This window comes from Chenopodium album, chromosome 5 (assembly GCF_948465745.1).
Source record: "Chenopodium album chromosome 5, dcCheAlbu1.1, whole genome shotgun sequence".
Classification (NCBI taxonomy): Eukaryota; Viridiplantae; Streptophyta; class Magnoliopsida; order Caryophyllales; family Amaranthaceae; genus Chenopodium; species Chenopodium album.
In genome coordinates, this window is record NC_137838.1 from 18694473 (window position 1) to 18720788 (window position 26316).

The following is a 26316-nucleotide window of genomic DNA, read 5'->3' on the forward strand; positions in this document are numbered from 1 at the left end:
TAGTAGCAACAAAATCTGCAAACCTCTTATACCACGCCCGGGGTGCCTGCTTAAGACCATATAAAGAACCCCGCAATAAACACACATAATCAGGGTGAGTTTTATCACGGTATCCAAGGGGTTGATGCATATAAACTGTCTCCTTAAGTTCACCATGTAGAAAAGCGTTCTTAACATCAAGTTGATGTATCGACCAAGCTTTAGACAAAGCAAGGCTAAGAACAGTACGGATAGTAGCCGGCTTCACAACCGGACTAAAAGTCTCCCCACAATCAATGCCAACCTGTTATGTTTTTCCATCACCTACAAGACGGGCTTTATGCCTTTCAAAAGAACCGTCATATTTCACCTTATGAGTAAAAATCCACATAGAACGAATAACATTAACATCAGGCGGACGGGGCACCAACTCCCACGTCTTATTATTAATAACAGCATTATATGCATCATCCATGGCCAATTTCCAATTCGGGTCATTTAGAGCATAAATGGGGTTACGGGGCAAAGGGGATTTCGTAACATTAGTCGTCATAGCACTGAAATTTTTATATTTCGGGTTGGGCTTGACTATACCATTTCGACTACGAGTGACAATAGTGGAAGGAGTAGGCTGTGGAATTGAATGAGGAAGGAGAGGAGCCGTGGAAGCATTTGGGTCAACTAGTTGGGTAGGACCCAACTGGGCCGTGGCTGATTGAACAGGCCCACGGTCTAGTGGAGCCCTATTCTGCCCACTAGTGACTTGCGTGCTAGGAGGAGGTGAGGGAGGAGTTGGGCAGCGAACTGGGCTGATAGGAGAGGTAGGGGAGGGAGGCCCAATCCGTGTATAAGGAGGAGAAGAGTGGGCCGTTTCTGGCAGCCCAGTTTGAGGAGATGGGGGAGAGGATTGGGCCGTTTGTGGCAGCCCAGCAGAATGCAAATGATGTGCAACATATGGGGTTAGTCCATCATCCAAAAAATCATAATCATGGGAAGAGGAATTATGCAATTTTGCAAAAGGAAAAACACTCTCATCAAACATGACATGCCGACAAATAATTATCTTATTAGAAGACAAATCAAAGCATTTGTAACCTCTATGATTCGATGGATATCTCAAAAAAACACATGGTGTTGATCTAGGTTGAAGTTTGTTAATAGTGGTAGAGGGAAACAACGGATAACACAAACACCCGAAAACACGTAAGTGAGAGTATGAAGGGTCCTTTTGGTATAGGACTTGGATAGGAGACTTATATTCTATCAATTTACTTGGTAGAATATTATGAAGATATGTTACCATTTGCAAAGCATGATGCCAAAAAGACGGGGGTAAAGAAGCATGAAAAAGAAGAGTACGAATGATATTATTTAATGATCTAGTTTTTCTCTCGGCCTTAACATTTTGTGACGAGGTATGGGGACATAAAAGACAGAAAGACATGCCATTAGACTCACATAAAGCCCAAAAGGGACCATTATCATATTCCCGCCCATTGTCCATTGAAAAGTTTTAATAGGTCGTTCAAATTGGGTACGAATAAATGCTTGGAAAGCTAAAATTTTGTCAAACACATCCGACTTTTTAGCTAAGGGAAAAGTCCACAAAAATTTCAAATAATCATCCAAAACAAGCATATAATAACGATGACCCAAAAGAACTTAAAACCGGAGATGTCCATAAATCACTATGAATAATATCAAAAGGCATATAAGTACTAGAATTCGAAGAAATAAATGGCATTTTAATGTGTTTCCCTAGTACACAAGAATGACAAATACTAGCACTAGAATTACGAGTACATTCAATGCTTTTATTATTACGAAGAGCCTTTAAAATAGAAGAACCCGGGTGTCCAAATCGATCATGCCAAAGTGAGGAAGCTAAAGCGGTGAAGGTTGAAGGAGTTGAATTTTTGAAAGTGGTAGTAAGAGGATAAAGATCTCCTTGGCTATCACATCTCATTATTGGCATCCCCGTCCGGTAATCCTTCACAGAAAAACCATAAGGGTCAAACTCTACGGTGACACAGTTATCAGTGGTGAACTTCCTAATAGAAATTAAATTTTTAATTATTTTAGGAGCATGAAGCACATTATTAAGGGACAAAGGTGGGTTCGGGGAAGGCAAAGTAATATGACCACAACCATGAATTGGAATTGTATGACCACTACCAACAACAATACCATTATGATGATTGCTCAAATTAAAATAAGACGAGAGATTACCGTTGGAGGATGTCATGTGTGAGGTTGCACCGGTGTCCATGTACCACGAGGGATCGGGTTGGCTTAACGTCATGGTGTGCATAGCCGATTCAATATCCGTCGGGACAAAAGGCATGGACTGCTACTGTTGTGGACCACCCATGTAGGCCTGCTGTGGGCGTGGGCCCAAAACCCCCTGCTGCTGCCAAACGCCTTGCTGCTGCTGCTTATTTGGGCCTTGTTGCCTAGCCCAACCTTGGGTGCAAAATGGGCAAGGAGGTGCAGCCCAAGGAGCCCAACCCCAAGGTTGGTAAGGCTGGTACGCTTGCTGCCAAGGTGGAGGGGCAGCCCAGGACTGCTGCTGCTGTTGCGGACCATCGCGGCTGGGCTGATGTCCACCGGAGCTCTGGCCGCCACCATTTCCGCCGGTACTGTTACTTCGACCACCACCACCGGATTGTTTGCGACCCCCTGATTTTTTCTAATTTTTGTTTTTGCCCCGAGACACACCCGAATCACCCCCAGAACAAGCAACATCTCGAGGAGCACTCACCACCATAGCCGACGCCATAGCAGCCTTCTTTGCCAAGCCTGCCTCCTCCAACGTGAGCATTGAGCGGGCTTGGTAAAATTGAGGAAGAGGATTGCTTTGCCTTATCAAAGTTGCAACCCCATTATACGGTTCGGATAAACCGTAGACCAATTGAAGGACAAGGCGGTTGTTATCCACCGGTGCCCCAACATTCTTCAATTGATCGGAGAGACTCTTGAGACGTTGACAATACGCCGAGATGTTAGGGAAATCCTCCATATCGGTGTTAGAGAATTCTTGTTCAAGAGTCACGGCACGGGAATTTTGATTGTCTTGGAATATGTTTTTGAGCCTATCCCAAGCCTCCATTGTCGTTGAATCAGGTTCCATGATTGTGTGCATAAGGTCCCTCAAAATTGTGGAATTAATCCACCCAAGAACGAGTGCATCCAATGTCGACCATAACTCTTTTTCCTCCGGGGTCGAAGGAGCACCACCTTCTCTTTCGGAGAAATAATATGGTCTAGAACCTTGTGAGAACGAGCATTAATTTTGAAAAGTTCTGCCCAAGCAGAGGTATTCGACGTTCGCCATTTCAAGAGTAATAGGAACGTTGCTTTTGATATTCGACACTGTAAAGGCCGGATGAAAAGTGTGTTTGGATTCGGCCATGGCTGCAGTGTAGAAATGATAAGAGAAGGAGAAGAGAAGGGAGAAGAGAAAGAATGGCGGAACGGGACAGTAGGGTGCAGCGGAAGAAAAACCTTATACTGCTGATACCATGAAGGTAACTATTTCCGTGGCTTTTTCATTCCATTAAGATATCAATATATACAATATACAAGCCTTAACTCAAGGCACTAATTTAGCTACAAACTAGGAAACGGATATAAACAAAGCACAATACTAGGAACTAGAATATATACAAAGTCAATGATATATTATTCTAATATATCTTAACACACCCCCTTAGTCAAAGCGGGAGGAGGACGGACGCTTAGACTATCCCGAAAATCTTCAAATAATACTCGTGGTAGCCCTTTCGTGAAGATGTCCGCAATTTGGTGTCTAGAAGGAACATGATGGACTCGTACCTCACCTCTAGCCACTTTTTCACGAACAAAAAGAATGTCCATCTCAATATGCTTGGTACGCTGATGATGTACCGGATTACCTGAAAGGTAAATAGAACTCACATTATCACAATATACCAAGGTTTCTTTCTTAATCGGACAATGTAACTCCAAAAGTAAATTTCTGAGCCAACACGACTCGGAAACGACATTAGCAACGCCCCTGTACTCTGCCTCGGCACTAGACTTAGATAGAGTAGCCTGTCGTTTGGAGGACCAAGAAATCAAATTATCACCCAAATACACACAATATCCGGATGTGGAGCGTCTCGTATCCGGACACCCGGCCCAATCTGCATCTGTATATGAGACAAGAGATGAAATAGATGATGGATACAGATGCAAACCATGATCAATAGTGCCCTGTACATAATGAATAACCTGTTTGAGAGCAGCCATATGCTTCTCTTTCGGATCATGCATATGTAAGCAAACCTGTTGGACCACATATGATATATCCGGTCTAGTAAATGTGAGATATTGCAAGGCCCCTGCAAGACTACGATACAATGTAGGGTCGGCAGTAGGTGAACCTGTAGAACTGTCCTTCAGTTTCATCTCCACAGGTGTAGCCGAAGGTTTACACGAAGCCAAACCCTACACGGTCAATAATTTCCTCTTCTGCATATTTTCGTTGTGACAAAAATAATCCACCCTTATGTCTTGTCACTGATATGCCAAGAAAATAATTAAGATGACCCAAGTCCTTCATAGAAAATTCCGAGCTAAGAAGGGACATAATAGAACGCCGCAGAGTATCAGAAGAAACAGTAAGAATAATGTCATCAACATATAAAAGCAAATAAGCCACATTTTTCCCTTGACGATAAATAAAAAGGGAATTGTCACTCTTACTATTAGTAAAACCAATAGTAGCAACAAAATCTGCAAACCTCTTATACCACGCCCGGGGTGCCTGCTTAAGACCATATAAAGAACCCCGCAATAAACACACATAATCAGGGTGAGTTTTATCACGGTATCCAAGGGGTTGATGCATATAAACTGTCTCCTTAAGTTCACCATGTAGAAAAGCGTTCTTAACATCAAGTTGATGTATCGACCAAGCTTTAGACAAAGCAAGGCTAAGAACAGTACGGATAGTAGCCGGCTTCACAACCGGACTAAAAGTCTCCCCACAATCAATGCCAACCTGTTATGTTTTTCCATCACCTACAAGACGGGCTTTATGCCTTTCAAAAGAACCGTCATATTTCACCTTATGAGTAAAAATCCACATAGAACGAATAACATTAACATCAGGCGGACGGGGCACCAACTCCCACGTCTTATTATTAATAACAGCATTATATGCATCATCCATGGCCAATTTCCAATTCGGGTCATTTAGAGCATAAATGGGGTTACGGGGCAAAGGGGATTTCGTAACATTAGTCGTCATAGCACTGAAATTTTTATATTTCGGGTTGGGCTTGACTATACCATTTCGACTACGAGTGACAATAGTGGAAGGAGTAGGCTGTGGAATTGAATGAGGAAGGAGAGGAGCCGTGGAAGCATTTGGGTCAACTAGTTGGGTAGGACCCAACTGGGCCGTGGCTGATTGAACAGGCCCACGGTCTAGTGGAGCCCTATTCTGCCCACTAGTGACTTGCGTGCTAGGAGGAGGTGAGGGAGGAGTTGGGCAGCGAACTGGGCTGATAGGAGAGGTAGGGGAGGGAGGCCCAATCCGTGTATAAGGAGGAGAAGAGTGGGCCGTTTCTGGCAGCCCAGTTTGAGGAGATGGGGGAGAGGATTGGGCCGTTTGTGGCAGCCCAGCAGAATGCAAATGATGTGCAACATATGGGGTTAGTCCATCATCCAAAAAATCATAATCATGGGAAGAGGGATTATGCAATTTTGCAAAAGGAAAAACACTCTCATCAAACATGACATGCCGACAAATAATTATCTTATTAGAAGACAAATCAAAGCATTTGTAACCTCTATGATTCGATGGATATCCCAAAAAAACACATGGTGTTGATCTAGGTTGAAGTTTGTTAATAGTGGTAGAGGGAAACAACGGATAACACAAACACCCGAAAACACGTAAGTGAGAGTATGAAGGGTCCTTTTGGTATAGGACTTGGATAGGAGACTTATATTCTATCAATTTACTTGGTAGAATATTATGAAGATATGTTACCATTTGCAAAGCATGATGCCAAAAAGACGGGGGTAAAGAAGCATGAAAAAGAAGAGTACGAATGATATTATTTAATGATCTAGTTTTTCTCTCGGCCTTAACATTTTGTGACGAGGTATGGGGACATGAAAGACAGAAAGACATGCCATTAGACTCACATAAAGCCCAAAAGGGACCATTATCATATTCCCGCCCATTGTCCATTGAAAAGTTTTAATAGGTCGTTCAAATTGGGTACGAATAAATGCTTGGAAAGCTAAAATTTTGTCAAACACATCCGACTTTTTAGCTAAGGGAAAAGTCCACAAAAATTTCAAATAATCATCCAAAACAAGCATATAATAACGATGACCCAAAGAACTTAAAACCGGAGATGTCCATAAATCACTATGAATAATATCAAAAGGCATATAAGTACTAGAATTCGAAGAAATAAATGGCATTTTAATGTGTTTCCCTAGTACACAAGAATGACAAATACTAGCACTAGAATTACGAGTACATTCAATGCTTTTATTATTACGAAGAGCCTTTAAAATAGAAGAACCCGGGTGTCCAAATCGATCATGCCAAAGTGAGGAAGCTAAAGCGGTGAAGGTTGAAGGAGTTGAATTTTTGAAAGTGGTAGTAAGAGGATAAAGATCTCCTTGGCTATCACATCTCATTATTGGCATCCCCGTCCGATAATCCTTCACAGAAAAACCATAAGGGTCAAACTCTACGGTGACACAGTTATCAGTGGTGAACTTCCTAATAGAAATTAAATTTTTAATTATTTTAGGAGCATGAAGCACATTATTAAGGGACAAAGGTGGGTTCGGGGAAGGCAAAGTAATATGACCACAACCATGAATTGGAATTGTATGACCACTACCAACAACAATACCATTATGATGATTGCTCAAATTAAAATAAGACGAGAGATTACCGTTGGAGGATGTCATGTGTGAGGTTGCACCGGTGTCCATGTACCACGAGGGATCGGGTTGGCTTAACTTCATGGTGTGCATAGCCGATTCAATATCCGTCGGGACAAAAGGCATGGACTGCTACTGTTGTGGACCACCCATGTAGGCCTGCTGTGGGCGTGGGCCCAAAACCCCCTGCTGCTGCCAAACGCCTTGCTGCTGCTGCTTATTTGGGCCTTGTTGCCTAGCCCAACCTTGGGTGCAAAATGGGCAAGGAGGTGCAGCCCAAGGAGCCCAACCCCAAGGTTGGTAAGGCTGGTACGCTTGCTGCCAAGGTGGAGGGGCAGCCCAGGACTGCTGCTGCTGTTGCGGACCATCGCGGCTGGGCTGATGTCCACCGGAGCTCTGGCCGCCACCATTTCCGCCGGTACTGTTACTTCGACCACCACCACCGGATTGTTTGCGACCCCCTGATTTTTTCTAATTTTTGTTTTTGCCCCGAGACATACCCGAATCACCCCCAGAACAAGCAACATCTCGAGGAGCACTCACCACCATAGCCGACGCCATAGCAGCCTTCTTTGCCAAGCCTGCCTCCTCCAACGTGAGCATTGAGCGGGCTTGGTAAAATTGAGGAAGAGGATTGCTTTGCCTTATCAAAGTTGCAACCCCATTATACGGTTCGGATAAACCGTAGACCAATTGAAGGACAAGGCGGTTGTTATCCACCGGTGCCCCAACATTCTTCAATTGATCGGAGAGACTCTTGAGACGTTGACAATACGCCGAGATGTTAGGGAAATCCTCCATATCGGTGTTAGAGAATTCTTGTTCAAGAGTCACGGCACGGGAATTTTGATTGTCTTGGAATATGTTTTTGAGCCTATCCCAAGCCTCCATTGTCGTTGAATCAGGTTCCATGATTGTGTGCATAAGGTCCCTCGAAATTGTGGAATTAATCCACCCAAGAACGAGTGCATCCAATGTCGACCATAACTCTTTTTCCTCCGGGGTCGAAGGAGCACCACCTTCTCTTTCGGAGAAATAATATGGTCTAGAACCTTGTGAGAACGAGCATTAATTTTGAAAAGTTCTGCCCAAGCAGAGGTATTCGACGTTCGCCATTTCAAGAGTAATAGGAACGTTGCTTTTGATATTCGACACTGTAAAGGCCGGATGAAAAGTGTGTTTGGATTCGGCCATGGCTGCAGTGTAGAAATGATAAGAGAAGGAGAAGAGAAGGGAGAAGAGAAAGAATGGCGGAACGGGACAGTAGGGTGCAGCGGAAGAAAAACCTTATACTGCTGATACCATGAAGGTAACTATTTCCGTGGCTTTTTCATTCCATTAAGATATCAATATATACAATATACAAGCCTTAACTCAAGGCACTAATTTAGCTACAAACTAGGAAACGGATATAAACAAAGCACAATACTAGGAACTAGAATATATACAAAGTCAATGATATATTATTCTAATATATCTTAACACACCCCCTTAGTCAAAGCGGGAGGAGGACGGACGCTTAGACTATCCCGAAAATCTTCAAATAATACTCGTGGTAGCCCTTTCGTGAAGATGTCCGCAATTTGGTGTCTAGAAGGAACATGATGGACTCGTACCTCACCTCTAGCCACTTTTTCACGAACAAAAAGAATGTCCATCTCAATATGCTTGGTACGCTGATGATGTACCGGATTACCTGAAAGGTAAATAGAACTCACATTATCACAATATACCAAGGTTTCTTTCTTAATCGGACAATGTAACTCCAAAAGTAAATTTCTGAGCCAACACGACTCGGAAACGACATTAGCAACGCCCCTGTACTCTGCCTCGGCACTAGACTTAGATAGAGTAGCCTGTCGTTTGGAGGACCAAGAAATCAAATTATCACCCAAATACACACAATATCCGGATGTGGAGCGTCTCGTATCCGGACACCCGGCCCAATCTGCATCTGTATATGAGACAAGAGATGAAATAGATGATGGATACAGATGCAAACCATGATCAATAGTGCCCTGTACATAATGAATAACCTGTTTGAGAGCAGCCATATGCTTCTCTTTCGGATCATGCATATGTAAGCAAACCTGTTGGACCACATATGATATATCCGGTCTAGTAAATGTGAGATATTGCAAGGCCCCTGCAAGACTACGATACAATGTAGGGTCGGCAGTAGGTGAACCTGTAGAACTGTCCTTCAGTTTCATCTCCACAGGTGTAGCCGAAGGTTTACACGAAGCCAAACCCTACACGGTCAATAATTTCCTCTTCTGCATATTTTCGTTGTGACAAAAATAATCCACCCTTATGTCTTGTCACTGATATGCCAAGAAAATAATTAAGATGACCCAAGTCCTTCATAGAAAATTCCGAGCTAAGAAGGGACATAATAGAACGCCGCAGAGTATCAGAAGAAACAGTAAGAATAATGTCATCAACATATAAAAGCAAATAAGCCACATTTTTCCCTTGACGATAAATAAAAAGGGAATTGTCACTCTTACTATTAGTAAAACCAATAGTAGCAACAAAATCTGCAAACCTCTTATACCACGCCCGGGGTGCCTGCTTAAGACCATATAAAGAACCCCGCAATAAACACACATAATCAGGGTGAGTTTTATCACGGTATCCAAGGGGTTGATGCATATAAACTGTCTCCTTAAGTTCACCATGTAGAAAAGCGTTCTTAACATCAAGTTGATGTATCGACCAAGCTTTAGACAAAGCAAGGCTAAGAACAGTACGGATAGTAGCCGGCTTCACAACCGGACTAAAAGTCTCCCCACAATCAATGCCAACCTGTTATGTTTTTCCATCACCTACAAGACGGGCTTTATGCCTTTCAAAAGAACCGTCATATTTCACCTTATGAGTAAAAATCCACATAGAACGAATAACATTAACATCAGGCGGACGGGGCACCAACTCCCACGTCTTATTATTAATAACAGCATTATATGCATCATCCATGGCCAATTTCCAATTCGGGTCATTTAGAGCATAAATGGGGTTACGGGGCAAAGGGGATTTCGTAACATTAGTCGTCATAGCACTGAAATTTTTATATTTCGGGTTGGGCTTGACTATACCATTTCGACTACGAGTGACAATAGTGGAAGGAGTAGGCTGTGGAATTGAATGAGGAAGGAGAGGAGCCGTGGAAGCATTTGGGTCAACTAGTTGGGTAGGACCCAACTGGGCCGTGGCTGATTGAACAGGCCCACGGTCTAGTGGAGCCCTATTCTGCCCACTAGTGACTTGCGTGCTAGGAGGAGGTGAGGGAGGAGTTGGGCAGCGAACTGGGCTGATAGGAGAGGTAGGGGAGGGAGGCCCAATCCGTGTATAAGGAGGAGAAGAGTGGGCCGTTTCTGGCAGCCCAGTTTGAGGAGATGGGGGAGAGGATTGGGCCGTTTGTGGCAGCCCAGCAGAATGCAAATGATGTGCAACATATGGGGTTAGTCCATCATCCAAAAAATCATAATCATGGGAAGAGGGATTATGCAATTTTGCAAAAGGAAAAACACTCTCATCAAACATGACATGCCGACAAATAATTATCTTATTAGAAGACAAATCAAAGCATTTGTAACCTCTATGATTCGATGGATATCCCAAAAAAACACATGGTGTTGATCTAGGTTGAAGTTTGTTAATAGTGGTAGAGGGAAACAACGGATAACACAAACACCCGAAAACACGTAAGTGAGAGTATGAAGGGTCCTTTTGGTATAGGACTTGGATAGGAGACTTATATTCTATCAATTTACTTGGTAGAATATTATGAAGATATGTTACCATTTGCAAAGCATGATGCCAAAAAGACGGGGGTAAAGAAGCATGAAAAAGAAGAGTACGAATGATATTATTTAATGATCTAGTTTTTCTCTCGGCCTTAACATTTTGTGACGAGGTATGGGGACATGAAAGACAGAAAGACATGCCATTAGACTCACATAAAGCCCAAAAGGGACCATTATCATATTCCCGCCCATTGTCCATTGAAAAGTTTTAATAGGTCGTTCAAATTGGGTACGAATAAATGCTTGGAAAGCTAAAATTTTGTCAAACACATCCGACTTTTTAGCTAAGGGAAAAGTCCACAAAAATTTCAAATAATCATCCAAAACAAGCATATAATAACGATGACCCAAAGAACTTAAAACCGGAGATGTCCATAAATCACTATGAATAATATCAAAAGGCATATAAGTACTAGAATTCGAAGAAATAAATGGCATTTTAATGTGTTTCCCTAGTACACAAGAATGACAAATACTAGCACTAGAATTACGAGTACATTCAATGCTTTTATTATTACGAAGAGCCTTTAAAATAGAAGAACCCGGGTGTCCAAATCGATCATGCCAAAGTGAGGAAGCTAAAGCGGTGAAGGTTGAAGGAGTTGAATTTTTGAAAGTGGTAGTAAGAGGATAAAGATCTCCTTGGCTATCACATCTCATTATTGGCATCCCCGTCCGATAATCCTTCACAGAAAAACCATAAGGGTCAAACTCTACGGTGACACAGTTATCAGTGGTGAACTTCCTAATAGAAATTAAATTTTTAATTATTTTAGGAGCATGAAGCACATTATTAAGGGACAAAGGTGGGTTCGGGGAAGGCAAAGTAATATGACCACAACCATGAATTGGAATTGTATGACCACTACCAACAACAATACCATTATGATGATTGCTCAAATTAAAATAAGACGAGAGATTACCGTTGGAGGATGTCATGTGTGAGGTTGCACCGGTGTCCATGTACCACGAGGGATCGGGTTGGCTTAACTTCATGGTGTGCATAGCCGATTCAATATCCGTCGGGACAAAAGGCATGGACTGCTACTGTTGTGGACCACCCATGTAGGCCTGCTGTGGGCGTGGGCCCAAAACCCCCTGCTGCTGCCAAACGCCTTGCTGCTGCTGCTTATTTGGGCCTTGTTGCCTAGCCCAACCTTGGGTGCAAAATGGGCAAGGAGGTGCAGCCCAAGGAGCCCAACCCCAAGGTTGGTAAGGCTGGTACGCTTGCTGCCAAGGTGGAGGGGCAGCCCAGGACTGCTGCTGCTGTTGCGGACCATCGCGGCTGGGCTGATGTCCACCGGAGCTCTGGCCGCCACCATTTCCGCTGGTACTGTTACTTCGACCACCACCACCGGATTGTTTGCGACCCCCTGATTTTTTCTAATTTTTGTTTTTGCCCCGAGACATACCCGAATCACCCCCAGAACAAGCAACATCTCGAGGAGCACTCACCACCATAGCCGACGCCATAGCAGCCTTCTTTGCCAAGCCTGCCTCCTCCAACGTGAGCATTGAGCGGGCTTGGTAAAATTGAGGAAGAGGATTGCTTTGCCTTATCAAAGTTGCAACCCCATTATACGGTTCGGATAAACCGTAGACCAATTGAAGGACAAGGCGGTTGTTATCCACCGGTGCCCCAACATTCTTCAATTGATCGGAGAGACTCTTGAGACGTTGACAATACGCCGAGATGTTAGGGAAATCCTCCATATCGGTGTTAGAGAATTCTTGTTCAAGAGTCACGGCACGGGAATTTTGATTGTCTTGGAATATGTTTTTGAGCCTATCCCAAGCCTCCATTGTCGTTGAATCAGGTTCCATGATTGTGTGCATAAGGTCCCTCGAAATTGTGGAATTAATCCACCCAAGAACGAGTGCATCCAATGTCGACCATAACTCTTTTTCCTCCGGGGTCGAAGGAGCACCACCTTCTCTTTCGGAGAAATAATATGGTCTAGAACCTTGTGAGAACGAGCATTAATTTTGAAAAGTTCTGCCCAAGCAGAGGTATTCGACGTTCGCCATTTCAAGAGTAATAGGAACGTTGCTTTTGATATTCGACACTGTAAAGGCCGGATGAAAAGTGTGTTTGGATTCGGCCATGGCTGCAGTGTAGAAATGATAAGAGAAGGAGAAGAGAAGGGAGAAGAGAAAGAATGGCGGAACGGGACAGTAGGGTGCAGCGGAAGAAAAACCTTATACTGCTGATACCATGAAGGTAACTATTTCCGTGGCTTTTTCATTCCATTAAGATATCAATATATACAATATACAAGCCTTAACTCAAGGCACTAATTTAGCTACAAACTAGGAAACGGATATAAACAAAGCACAATACTAGGAACTAGAATATATACAAAGTCAATGATATATTATTCTAATATATCTTAACACACCCCCTTAGTCAAAGCGGGAGGAGGACGGACGCTTAGACTATCCCGAAAATCTTCAAATAATACTCGTGGTAGCCCTTTCGTGAAGATGTCCGCAATTTGGTGTCTAGAAGGAACATGATGGACTCGTACATATATATGTATGTATGTATATATATATGTATGTATATATATATGTATGTATGTATATATATATGTATGTATATATATATGTATGTATGTATATATATATGTATGTATGTATATATATATGTATGTATGTATATATACATATATGTATGTATATATACATACATATATATATATATATACATACATATATATATGTATATATGTGTATATGTGTATATGTCCAAATGAAGATGCATTATAGATAGTGAGGGGTCTACAAGGTTTTAACTTTTGCATGAAGCATTATATGTTGTTAGTTGTTACATACTACAATAGCTTACTTTTAATCAGTCAGACTATAAAGCTTAAAATTATGGAAATATAGTACTTCCTACTTCAAATATGGATAACTTTGTAAAGATATCTGGACAAAAGCATACTAGTGTTTCTTCTGGAGCTGAAATGACTGCCCATAGTATCAACAAATCTTGAGCATTTGCCAACAAAACTTACTAGTATGTCTGGTTTCTGGTTTTCACTTGCTTATGATACTCATATACAACATGATTCGCCTTAGCTTATTATTTGCATACTTTAATTATCGAATAAGTCACATTATTAATGAAGTCTTGGCCTAGCAGCAAAAACTAAAAGCGCGGAGGCTATGTACATTGGTCACAAGTTCGGAATCTCCTTCTCTTATTTGTAATTTTTAATGCCCTTGTGATTCATTCAAGCAAAATAGAGAAGAAAAAAAAACCAACTTATTAGATGAAAACGTGAAAATGTAGTTTTCTAAACAGACAAGTAATAAATGGGCCAACTATGATGAACAAGTTGTGTTATAATTCTTGCTTCTCTATAGTTGTTATTTGATCAACTCCTATACATTTTTCTTTGGTTTGATCTAGTAAACAAGAGAAAAAATTTAGATATTATTCCAACCAATTGTTGTGAATAATCCAAAATAAAAACTCTGTCTTTACTCGTTAAGTAACATGCAATTGGATGTGGAGTTTTTGGAAAAATATGAATATCTACTCTCCACTAGCTAGTAAACAGGCCGACATATTAAACATACTAGAAATTATTTTATTTAAAAAAAATATCAACATTCAACCAATATTTCTAATATCAGAATTCAGGGTTTATATTATAAAGTTTGAACATTGACCATTAAAGTGTCTAAAAAAATTATTCATGAGATACATTCGAATTTAAAATTTTAATGGCATTTTTTCAAACAACATGAAGAGAATAATGTCTATCAAGAATCAAATATTTACTTTGTCAAATTACTCCCTTTATCGCTGAAAGAGTCGAATTACTGATTACATAGTTACCTAATTTCTACTTATTTTCTACGGAATAAAATATTCATCAATTTCAAATTGATCGAGTTAAATTATATATAAGACCATGACTAATTAACCTTTAATTATAACTATATAAATTGATTTACCAACTACGTACCACAAGTCCACAACATATATACTAATGCAACTATTTTAGCTTTTTATTTTGAATTCCTGATAAATAACGGAGTAATATATATCTTTACCGAAAAATAATTGAAAAAAATGAAAATCTAACTAAATCATTTAGAGCATGTGACAATTATATAGGGACGACAGTACCTTCAATGAATTTCCTGTTCATATGAATGTATTGCAAAAATATATACTTCGTAATTTTGATTGATATTGAAAATGCATATATGAGAGTGTGACCATATTACAAGGTACTCGTATGTATTATTCAGTATGAATGCATAATGTTAAATATCTATCTTAAGGCGGAAATTGCAAGCTAATAATTATGATTATGTAAGTCTATATCATATACAATTCCAATGTTGTTAGGGACCAATTTTGATTTTAGAGAAGAAATCTAATTTGACATTTTCATTGGATAGCCGATCTATATATGTAATAATGAATATCATAACCCTAAACACTATAAAAAGAAATAGTGATTATATAGTGTGTGTCCATACATTATAGTCACCTAGTAACACTTGAAGATTCTTTATTATATTTTTTTTTTCAAAAATACTGATATGGCCTGGTAAAAAGTAAGACAATCCAGCTAAGTTTACCTAATATATGGCTTCAAATTTAAAAAACAACCCTAAAATCTCACCAAAAATATTATAATTCAGCAGTCCAAAAAGATGTTAGCAAACAACTCCATCACCTTTGCATGCATGACAATGCGTACCCTTCATAGCGTCCGCGTGCCATGCATGGACCAAAAGTACAAGACTTGATCCAGCTAATATATTACCATGTGAAAAATTAAATGTAAAATGCATTATAAACATGCATGCATAATTGCATATATTATTGGACCTTAAAATTTTTATTTATTTTTACTAGTTTGGTTGATCGCGCGCGATGCGAGCGCACCGCGTTACTAATCGGGAAAATAATGCTAATAAGGAACTTTTATAAATATATTTCTGAATAACATTTTAAAAATTCATATTTTCAACGACTTATTCATCGCGTACAAATATTGAACTGATTACATATTACATTTATTTCATCCTACCTAATATTTTGGGCTTATTTTTCAAATCACACAAATGCATTAAGAATCAGCACTCAATTGTAGTGTAACATCGAACACTATAGGACTACCATGGACATAATTAATAATAGCACCTTCATTCATTTGTACTTGATAATAATCGATTACAGCAGCAACTCCATTCTTGATAAAACATTGGATAAGCTTGTCATCACGTCTCGTGATCTTCAATTGAGCATCAAACCGAGTATCATAAAGTTGCACAACAACATTAGTTGATTTTGGAAACAAACCAAAGTGCGCTCTAGCAAAATCCAATGGAACATTCTGCATCAATTTAAATATTAATCAACATCATAATAAAAAATATTAACTTATAATAAGCATGCATTATCTAAAACAAATTATAGAGGACCATACAATAATTCCTTCCGAATGATATGCTTTAGAAAACACAAATTTAAAATATGACCCCTCCCAATCAGTTGTAATGTCGTTCAACCAAGCATGTGTTTCAGCTTTTATTTCTCGAGACCCTCTCTCAAAAGGCTTACGCCCACGCCTTTTAGAACTGCCACCATTTTTACTCACCATTTTACTTCAGTTAATTATGCACAGATCTAAATCTACTCTTTGGTAACTATATACACAAAAATTTCAAATAGAAGTCAAAATTGATATTACTCTTACCTTATAAATTTCAGCTTCTTATTGACTTTAAATGTAAAATTAACATTACCCATAATTCTTTGACTAACTAATTATAATTAAGATGTTAATAAGGAAACACTAATTAAATGTCTTGGAATTAGTTGTTATATAAATATAAGAAAAGTTGTTTAAAATCAGAATATGTTTAACATTGTCTTTTTTTGCACGTATGGGTTGTAATTTTATAGCCTAATTATGTGAGTGGGTGAGCTAATAATTTAGCCAATTGTCCCTTTTTTAAGTCATTTAAAATTAACAGCCATTTATGTAATTTCAAAATTACTAAACTATATTAATTGAAATTAAGGTTGATGCCTATTACCTTTGAAAGCAGAATAGTCAGCTACTTTTAATATAGATATACTATAATTTCAAAATATAGATAACTATTATTTAAAAGCGTTTTGATAATGTATTATTATTACATGGTCAACGATTTAAATAACTATTATTTCATAAATTACAATGCGCATTGTAGACATACATTGACCCAAGAAAGTGTGTTAATGTAATTGATGTGCACACAACACGTTGTTAATTGTCATTAAAACGCTAACAAGGTAATAGTATATAATCATATTTGGATAATTGATTAGTATTTTGTGCTTGAATTTACATCATACATGCAATTTACACAATGCTTGTAATCGAAACATGTTTTGCATTGTTTTCTTTGCATATGTGTTCTATAAACATTATTATTAATACGTGTAGAATTGTTTATATTGCACTCATCATTTTTTAACTGAGCATCTCTAAACAGATTAAAATTCCGGCTTGACTATATGAATAATTAAATAGTTGACACCTATAATACAAGTTAAATTAAGAGCATTTTCCATCAAAATAGGAAAGAAAGTGATAAAAATTAAGAAAGTGCTATAAATCATATATGTTGTAACTTGATTTATGTATTAATTATCTTAAATTATCTAAAAAATATATAATAGGGTATTTTATATATGAAGTGATTAATATTAACGAGTACATGTATATAATTTTAAAAATTTTAAGTAGAATGATACTCATATTTTTTTTTATATGCATTCAAATAATAATGTATATTACTTGCATTGTTTTGCATAGTATTTTTCAGACATTGAATAGTAACAAATCTTGTTATATGTAGTATACATATAGAACAGATTATATTAGTCTTAAAAAAAATACAACAGATTATACTTATCAATAAAGGAATTTTGTAACGCTTAATTGTTATATTACATAATTACATTAGTGCATGAAGAGAATACCAAGCTATTATGGTAATTGTACAAATATTGTGCTTCTTTTGAATTGACCTGACTTGTAATTATTGCTAGTATGACTATTGGGAAGGAATATTGAAACTAAGGTCTGCTTCAGTTTATGAAAAAACAGATTTATTCAAGTATTTTCTTGTCAAGGTAATATTTAATTCTAATTAATATGCTACATATTTTTGGCAATAATCTTGTTATATATATTGCAGTGTTTATTATTGCATAAGTTAGACATTAAATCGTGACATTAAGGTAAGAATTAAGATACTATTGCAACCGTTCTAAAAACTGCAATGGTAGATTATGCAATGACATTTAGCATTCGTTATGAAGATGATTTCGAAAAAAAGATGGTATGAAATTTATAATCAGTGATATATTATTTCTACTATGAGTCGTAGTTATGTAGTTTTGTTAGATTTTTATCTGGATTGTTTTTGGTTGTTGTTACTTATACATTACCTTGGTATTTTATCAATGTTTATTAATTTGCAGTGCATTCCTGCTGAGTTTAAGAGCATTTTGAATGATGGTCCCAAAGGAGTTGATCTGTAGCTGAAAAAATATGGAAGAGTTTGTGAGGCAACTATGGCACATGAAGAAACTGAAGATGGTTGGAAGACAATTTTGAAAGGTGATTGGGCTTATTTTGTCAGAGAGAATAGGATAAGTACTGGAGATTATCTAAAGTTTAATTATATAGGAGAGAGCTCTTTTATTGTGCAAATTTTAAAGCCATCAGGAAGCAAAAAGGCTCAGGCATCTGCAAGTAGTAAGAGCACTTTTGATTCAAGCAAGAGGCGCGGTCGCAAGCCTGCTTATCATGGTAGTTCAGCAAAGATGATCGAGACAAATGAATGGATCGACGACCTTGCACGTAGCTGTTCTGAGCCACACTTTAAATTCATTTTCACTGCACCTTACCTCATGAAAGCAACAATTGTATGTGCTGCTAATTTGTTTAATGTTTGATAAAGTTTAAATGGTGTGTTATAGGCTCTTTTATGTGATGAATTAGCTGTATTTGTTTTCATCTCATTGTTTGCATAACGTCCCTGTTGATTTTGCTAACAATTGGTTAAGCAGATACAGTGACTCAACTAATGTGCTGCTTCAAAACTTTGATGAACAAATTGCTGCAAAGTTGAAGGTTGTGAAGGATGGTCTCATAACTAAGTGTGAATTATGTAGTGGTGTTAAGGAATCTATTGATCGATACAACGTGCAGGTAGATGAAGGTGCATTAATTAAGTTTAAAGAAGGACAGCCTGATGTGTTTGATGTAGATCTTGTGTTAGTGTAAGCTACTTATAATGATTAGTTTTCAAGTTTTAGGGATATATAATAAAAGTAGCATGACAATGAAAACTCACTCTATGTATTTTCACCGTTGGTTTTTAATTATTGTATGACTTATTATGAATGCTATAAATTAAATATCTACATATGCCTTACATTTTAGATGTACATTAGTTTGTTAGTATAATCATATCCCAATAGTGTTATGCCTTTTTATATTGAATTTGTTGTTTGAGAATGGTATATATAGCTAGATTAGTATGATGCTAAGAGATTAGAATGGATGACATGTATGCTACATATTTATTAGCATACAGTGGTATAACCTGTAGACTTTAGGAGCACAAACTGCTATCCAAAAGATTCTGCAAAGAATCATGTTAAAAAATGAAACCAAAAGCAAAAAATTGAAAGTTGTCAAGAAGGATGGTTTGGTGACTAAGTGTGAACTCATAAGTGGTGTTAGGGAATTCACCGATGAATATAATGTTCAGATAAATGAATGAAGGTGCATTGATCAAGTATCAAAGAGGCAATCGTGCAATTTTTTATGTGCACCTTGTGTTAGTATAAGTTATCAAGTAATGCATTTGTGAATGACATAAGTAAAGTATTTTAATGGGCTAAACTTAATGTAGATATTTGTAATGCTAACTTAGATATGTTTTCCTAATCTCTGATGTTATATTATGTTAAACATCTAATCCTTGTATATTTCAAGTATAATTATTATTGTGCTATTTATATTATAATGCTTAGAATCAATTATTTGAGTTTGAATTTACCTTAGTTGAATGCTATATGAGTATTGTATGTATAGATAAGTAGATTTAATTAGGCAACAGTGAAATGAATGACCTATATGCTGCATATATATAGGCTATGTATTGCTGTCACTTGTAAATAAAAAGACTACATGCTATTGTCCATAAGTTTTTACTGTGAAACTTGAATATTGTATTTACTATGAAGGTTATGCTAAGACACTTTCAATTGACCTTTGTGTAATACATAGTTATACTATTGGCTTTATAACTACATAGAATAGTGTTAGGAATATCATTCATCACTTGCATTCACAATTCTAAATACTACTTTGCTATCAAAGCATAAATTCATTCACTATGGCAAGTAAAGGTAAAGGGAAAGCAGATATTAGTGTTCAGTATGCAGCAGATGAAGATGTTATTCTTGAAGTGCTGGAGAAACGTGTTAGCTACCTTGAACACAAGGTAGAAAAGCTGGAGTCTGTTGTTGCTACTTTCCGTCTAGGTGAGCCAGAAAACAAGCTACCTAGTCCTAAGAAAGGTTGCTCTGCTGAACATGGTGGAAATGCAGCAAAACAGAAATCTGAGGGAGAAGCCAATACCCACACTACCAAACCTATTTTTTTTAGCACTGATATCCACCACCATTCTAGTCCATCATATTCACCTGGGAGTGATGCCTCGTATGGTGGTTCATTCTAGCTGAAAATTTCTTTCACAAGCTACAATCATCTAAAATATAAGCTAGTGTGTTTGTATCTGTAAGACTTATGCAGGTTTCTCTGTAAATCTGCTTGTTTAATGTAGTGTGGTAGTCAAATTTCATGTTTTTGTGCTTTGCTAGCTATTGTAATGTGTATGAGTTATCCAGAAGTCTTCATTATGTTATTGTCTATTTATGAACTTTAATATAATCTTTTGGATGTATTAAAGAACATTTGAAGTTGAATTTTAAATGCAATTCTAAAAACTTAAAGTATTCATTGTAATATATCACAATAGCTGATTTTATAAGGATTTTGGTTTACATGTATGCTTGAGTTGTGAATTTTCCTTTAACATACATAGCAGGGTTGCTTTGCAACACCAAGGCTGTTTAGTGATATAGGTTCCTTCAAAAGACAGCTATATGCAACACTAACCATATGTATTAATCATAGTTTAAGCAAATAATAGTAGTTTCACTTTTGTTGTATATAGAATTCTGAAGATGTAAACTAAAAGTTTATACTTTATAATACAAATCTTTTTAAACTAAGTTAGTGGTACTTAGGCAAACTTCTGTTTTTAGGCCCATATATATTTCTAAGTCAACATAGCATAATGTATGTTGCTTATTATTATGCTGTCCATTTATGAAGCTACGGTGGTAGGAATTTAATGGACATATTATTTAGCCCTTCAAAAATCAAAAGCATGTATTTTATACAATGTACGTACTTATGGAATACATAGAAGAAATAAAGGCCTAGACTTATATAATTAATTTAATCATAAACAATATTAAAATTTTCTGTATTATCTTAATTGAAATTGTCTAAAAGTATTTTGGTTCTCAATCGGTATATCTCACTTAATTGATATATATTATTAAAAGTGTAATAAATTCGGTTATCATATAATATGATGTAGCAAATAAGGTGACATATTTAAAAGGGCGACATTTTAAGTATACTCTCTTTTTAACATCCTTGTTTTTAAGCTGTAGTAGAGGGTATTATTGTAAAACAAAAAAATTCCTTGGTATAACAAAAAAGAAATGGAAGTCATATTAGAAGTAGGGGTGTTTAAAAATCAAGTCGATCTAGAAAAAATGACTTGGTCCAAACCAGACCAACCTCGAATTAGGCTGAAGTCAAGTAAACGGTCCCGTTTTTTAGGCTAGAGATTTACCTGTTAGCCCGGTTCAAAACTCAATTAAAACCAATCTTTGCCTAGACCGATATTTTCTTTAAATGTATGCATAAAATCTTAGATAATGGTTAAGATTATTCCTAGTTACCTGTGAAAATTAATTATATAAACTATTTTGTACTTTACATACAAAAAAAGACACCAAAGTAAATTTTTTCATATGTTTTTTTTTTTTTTGAATTTTCCATAATAGTAACTCTTAAATTTGCTCAAAGAGGTCTGGTCCGGGTTTTGGATAGTTTTCCCGGTTTTAAGTATATAATGATAGCATATTTAGTATTTTGTTAATATTATACGATATCAAACAAATATAATCACCATTTTATTATTTATAATTATCACCACTTTAGTTATGCGTCTTTATAAAAAATGATTTCTTCTAATGTGAAAGTAATTTTTTACATTCCCCACTTGTTTTTTTGGGGAACAATTGTCATAAAGGACTTATATATTACACAATTGAATTAGTGCTTAAGAAAACGCTACATACTTAAGTGTATCCTTGGTAGCGTGAAATACGTCAAACAATGCAACCTTTCATCTCTTGCATGCCATCAGTGACAATCGAATAGACAACTATAAATTTGACGGCTTAATTTGCACAAGTATAAGATTTTATTCTCAATTCAGAAAAACACAATCTTTCTCTGATATCTCATCATAATTCTGAAATCCTTTCCTCTTCCATTTACAATCTTCTCAATTCTGCTATGGCTGACAATGGAGAGAATACCTCAGCCTCTGCTAGATACCGAAAGCTACTGGTGAAGATGAAAGATAATCTTCAGGGTGAATTCACAACTTACTCAAAGATCAGGCTAGATGCTACAAAAAAGATGGATCTGCTTCTCCAGAAAATGGAAGAGATAGATAAGCAAGTAGAAAAGTGCGATAAGGTTGAGCAGATGAAAAAAAATAGGAAGAGGCCTAGAAGCGATGGTAATTCCACAACTCCAATTCAAGTGGATAGTGAGACCGAGTCTGATGAACCACGAAGGATGAAAGGAAAAGTCGGGTTCAAAGTCGAGTCATCCAAGCCCAAAAGCGAATCAAGGAAGGAGAAAGAGCTGTTAGGTGTCGGTATCGAAGCAGGGGAGGTTAATATGGAGGAAATAAGCAACGAAGATGCTCAAGTGAAGGAGGTCATTGATGCAACAATTGTTCTCCAGACAGGACAAATGCAGCAACAACCTGTTGTGCATGACTAGAATGCAGTTATGGTGCCACAAGAACAACAACAACCCGAGGCTAATCAAGGAGAGGAATCAGAAGATACAGAGGAAGAAGACAGCGAGGAGGAGCAAAATGAAGAGGAGAACGATTCATGGTATGATGATAACTCAGAAGAGGAATTTCGATATCCATATCATTATCATACCCCTGAAGTTTCTCAGTCTGATGATGATGCTTATGGGTTCGATTCAGATTAATTAGTTTAATTAAGCTTATTTTAGATTATTTAGTTGGTATATTTGTTGGAAACTATGGTCTTTAAATATGTTGGTTTGAGAATTTTGCAAGGACATATCTATGGTTTATAGGTAATTAGATTTTGATGGTAGTAGTTTGGCTGGATTTTATTATACTTATGTAGACTTTGCATAAATCTTAACAGTTTGATTGCTATATAAATCTTTTGATTTAGTTTGTAGAGTATGATACATTTAGCTCCTGTGAACATGTGAATTATCTTGATTAGCAAGAATTTGTTTTAGTAATCAATAATGTTATGCATGATCTATTTTATTTTAATTCATTACATAATTAGGCATTAATGTGTTACATGTTTTGCAGTCCTTAATTTTGGAAAGAAATGTACTCAAAATGTAAGCTATAAAGCCACCTAAGATATGATATTGGTTTTGATTATCTAAAATGTACATTACTAAGTTAGAAAGAATTAGATCAGGTTATATTGGCAAAGCTTCTCTAATTAGAAATTTATAGTCTGTCTCCTGGATAACAATCTAATTTATTCATTTTTACAGTCTAGCTGCCTAACATGTTAGATTTTATTCTAGGAAGCCTAATCAACCAAGACCTAGGCTAATGTAATTGGACTTGACCTTATTATTGTGGAGTGCATTAGATTAGATAAAATATTCTGTTTGTTATATTGAATATGCAAATGAAGAGTGCAGGAAGTTTTTTAAAAAAATATCTCAGGAAGCATATTAAAGTTCAAAAGCATAATATATAGCCTTACATGTTGTAGCTTAATTAAGTATAAAATAGCTAATTTACAAAACATTGTATAGTTCATGAGTGAATGTGTAACATTCTAGCAAAAAAAAGGTCAGCAAAAAACTAAAGCTATTGAGATTGATAATAAAATATGCAGAATAATCATCTTCTAAGAAACAAAAAAAAAAAAAAAAAAAAAAAAAAAACAAATTAAGTTGGTAACCATCTTATAAAGATTCCTATACTATTGAATAGGTTGTAATTATTTCAAATACAAAGTATGTTTGCTTGTTTTGGCTGACATTTTGTTCACAAACAATTACTTCAAGCATCAATAGCTTTTTCTAATAAAAGGTATCTTTTTTAAGAATGATACATTGGTTTTGGAGTTATCATTTAGTGTATAAAAATTTTATGCATTAACTTAGCCATATGGTTTTGAACGAGGGTGGTAGTTTTAAAATTTGTTGAATATTAAAATGTATTTTATTGCACTAATCTAATTTTCTATAGATGATTATATGGTTTCCTAACGACTCTCTTATGAATAACAATTTAGTAACTTTACCCTTGTTCCATTTTTTGTCAAGAATTTATTTTAATTCAAAAAAAAAAAAAACAAAAGCAATAGTGTAGTTTTTAAATGCATATGAAGTTATTAAGGTGCAATATATTTATTCTTGTGCATATGGAGCTGTGCAAATGAAATTTGGGATGGAAATTCAAGGAGCAAAGTAGTAATGTTTTTTTTAAAAAAAAACACTTATATTTAACTTGCAAAATACCATTTCTTGTCCTTAATAGAAGAAGCTCATGATTGTAGTTCTGTCATTATTGATCATTGTTTGAAAGTTTATTTAGATATGGCATACTTTAGTTGCTTAGGTAAATGTCATTTGAGAGGCTATTCGAAAAGGGGTTTTCTTTTTGCTATGAATAGCCGATTATTGCCTACTCATAAATTGAATTCTCTGAACATATCTCGGAACACAAGATAATTAAAACAAGATTAATGAGGATCAAGTTTCGAAAAAAGAAAAGGTAACATGTAAAACAAAAGGGAATAAAGAGCTTAGTAATATCAAAACAAGTGCAAAAAAACTACCTTTTTAAAAAAAAAAAAAAAAAAAAAAAAAAAAAAAAAAAAAAAACCTACAACAAAATGGAAATGAGAAAGGCAAGATTACAAAAAATTAACCATTAGACTTTTAAGCAGAAATAAAAAATAAAAAAAAGACATCCAATAATGTTTTAACTGATAATTTACTACTATTCACTGTTCACAAGGAAAAGCAGTAAAATAGTCCTTTTTTTTTGTTGTGTTTTTATAGACAAAAAAAAATTCACTTAACTCTTAAATTTTGGCTATAAAGACCTTATAACTATCATGTAGATACATTGATTATTACATGATAATGAAACAAATATTATTACCATTTCAATTTTAATTATTAACATTTTGGTAATTATTTATCTTATTTTAAAAAATTGTTCACATACGGATACATTCTAATATGGTATGAATCACTTATATACATCACCAATAGCTTCAAAAGTCCCTTAACACTTAAATGTTTCCTCGGTGAGCGTGCAACATGTCAAGCAATGTAACTCTTCATCTTTTGCATGCTATCAATGACAATTAAAAAAAACATCTATAAATTTGACGGTCTGATTTGCATAAGAGTATGAAGTAAGTCTGAATTTAGGAAAACTAAAAATCTTTCTTTGAAATCCCTTCCCTCTACCATTCATAGATAATCATCCTTGTTCTGCGATGGCTGACAATGGCGAAAAACCTTCGGTTTCTGCTAGATACAAGAAATTTTTGATCAAAATGAAGGATAATCTTCAGGGTGAACTCATAGCCTACTCTAACATTCGCCTAGATGCTACAAACAAAATGGAAAAGCTAATGAAGGAAATGGAGGAGGTTGATAAACAATTGGAGAAGTGTGAGGAGGTTGAACAAATGAAGAGAAACAGGAAGACGCCTCGAGTTGGAAGCAATTGCAACATTCCTATTCAAGTAGACAGCGACAGCGATGCTGATGAACCAGTCAGGATGAGGAGAGTTGTAGGCTTCAAAGGGGAGCCATCTAAATGCAAAGGGGAATCAAGCAAAGGAAAAGAAATCGTGGGTGATGGTATTGAAGGAGGTGAAGCTGATATGGAAATCAGCGATGAAGATCCGCACGTGAAGTAAGTCATAGAGGCTACAATTGTTTTCCAATCTGCACAAGTGCAACAACAGCCTGTTAGTCCTGTGGAAAATACTAACTTGGTGGCGCAGGAACAGCAACAACCCGAGGCTAATCAAGAAAGAGAGTCATATGAGGAAGGGGAGGAGGAAAATGAAGAGGAGCAGCATGAGGAGGAGGAAGATTTATGGTTCAATGATGAATCAGAAGAA

General features: G+C 36.7%; 1 pseudogene; it reads right to left on the reverse strand.

The window, feature by feature from the left end:
* Positions 1-2668: 2668 nt before the first annotated feature.
* LOC145632704 (uncharacterized) lies at positions 2669-3502 on the reverse strand (annotated as a pseudogene).
* Positions 3503-26316: the final 22814 nt, after the last annotated feature.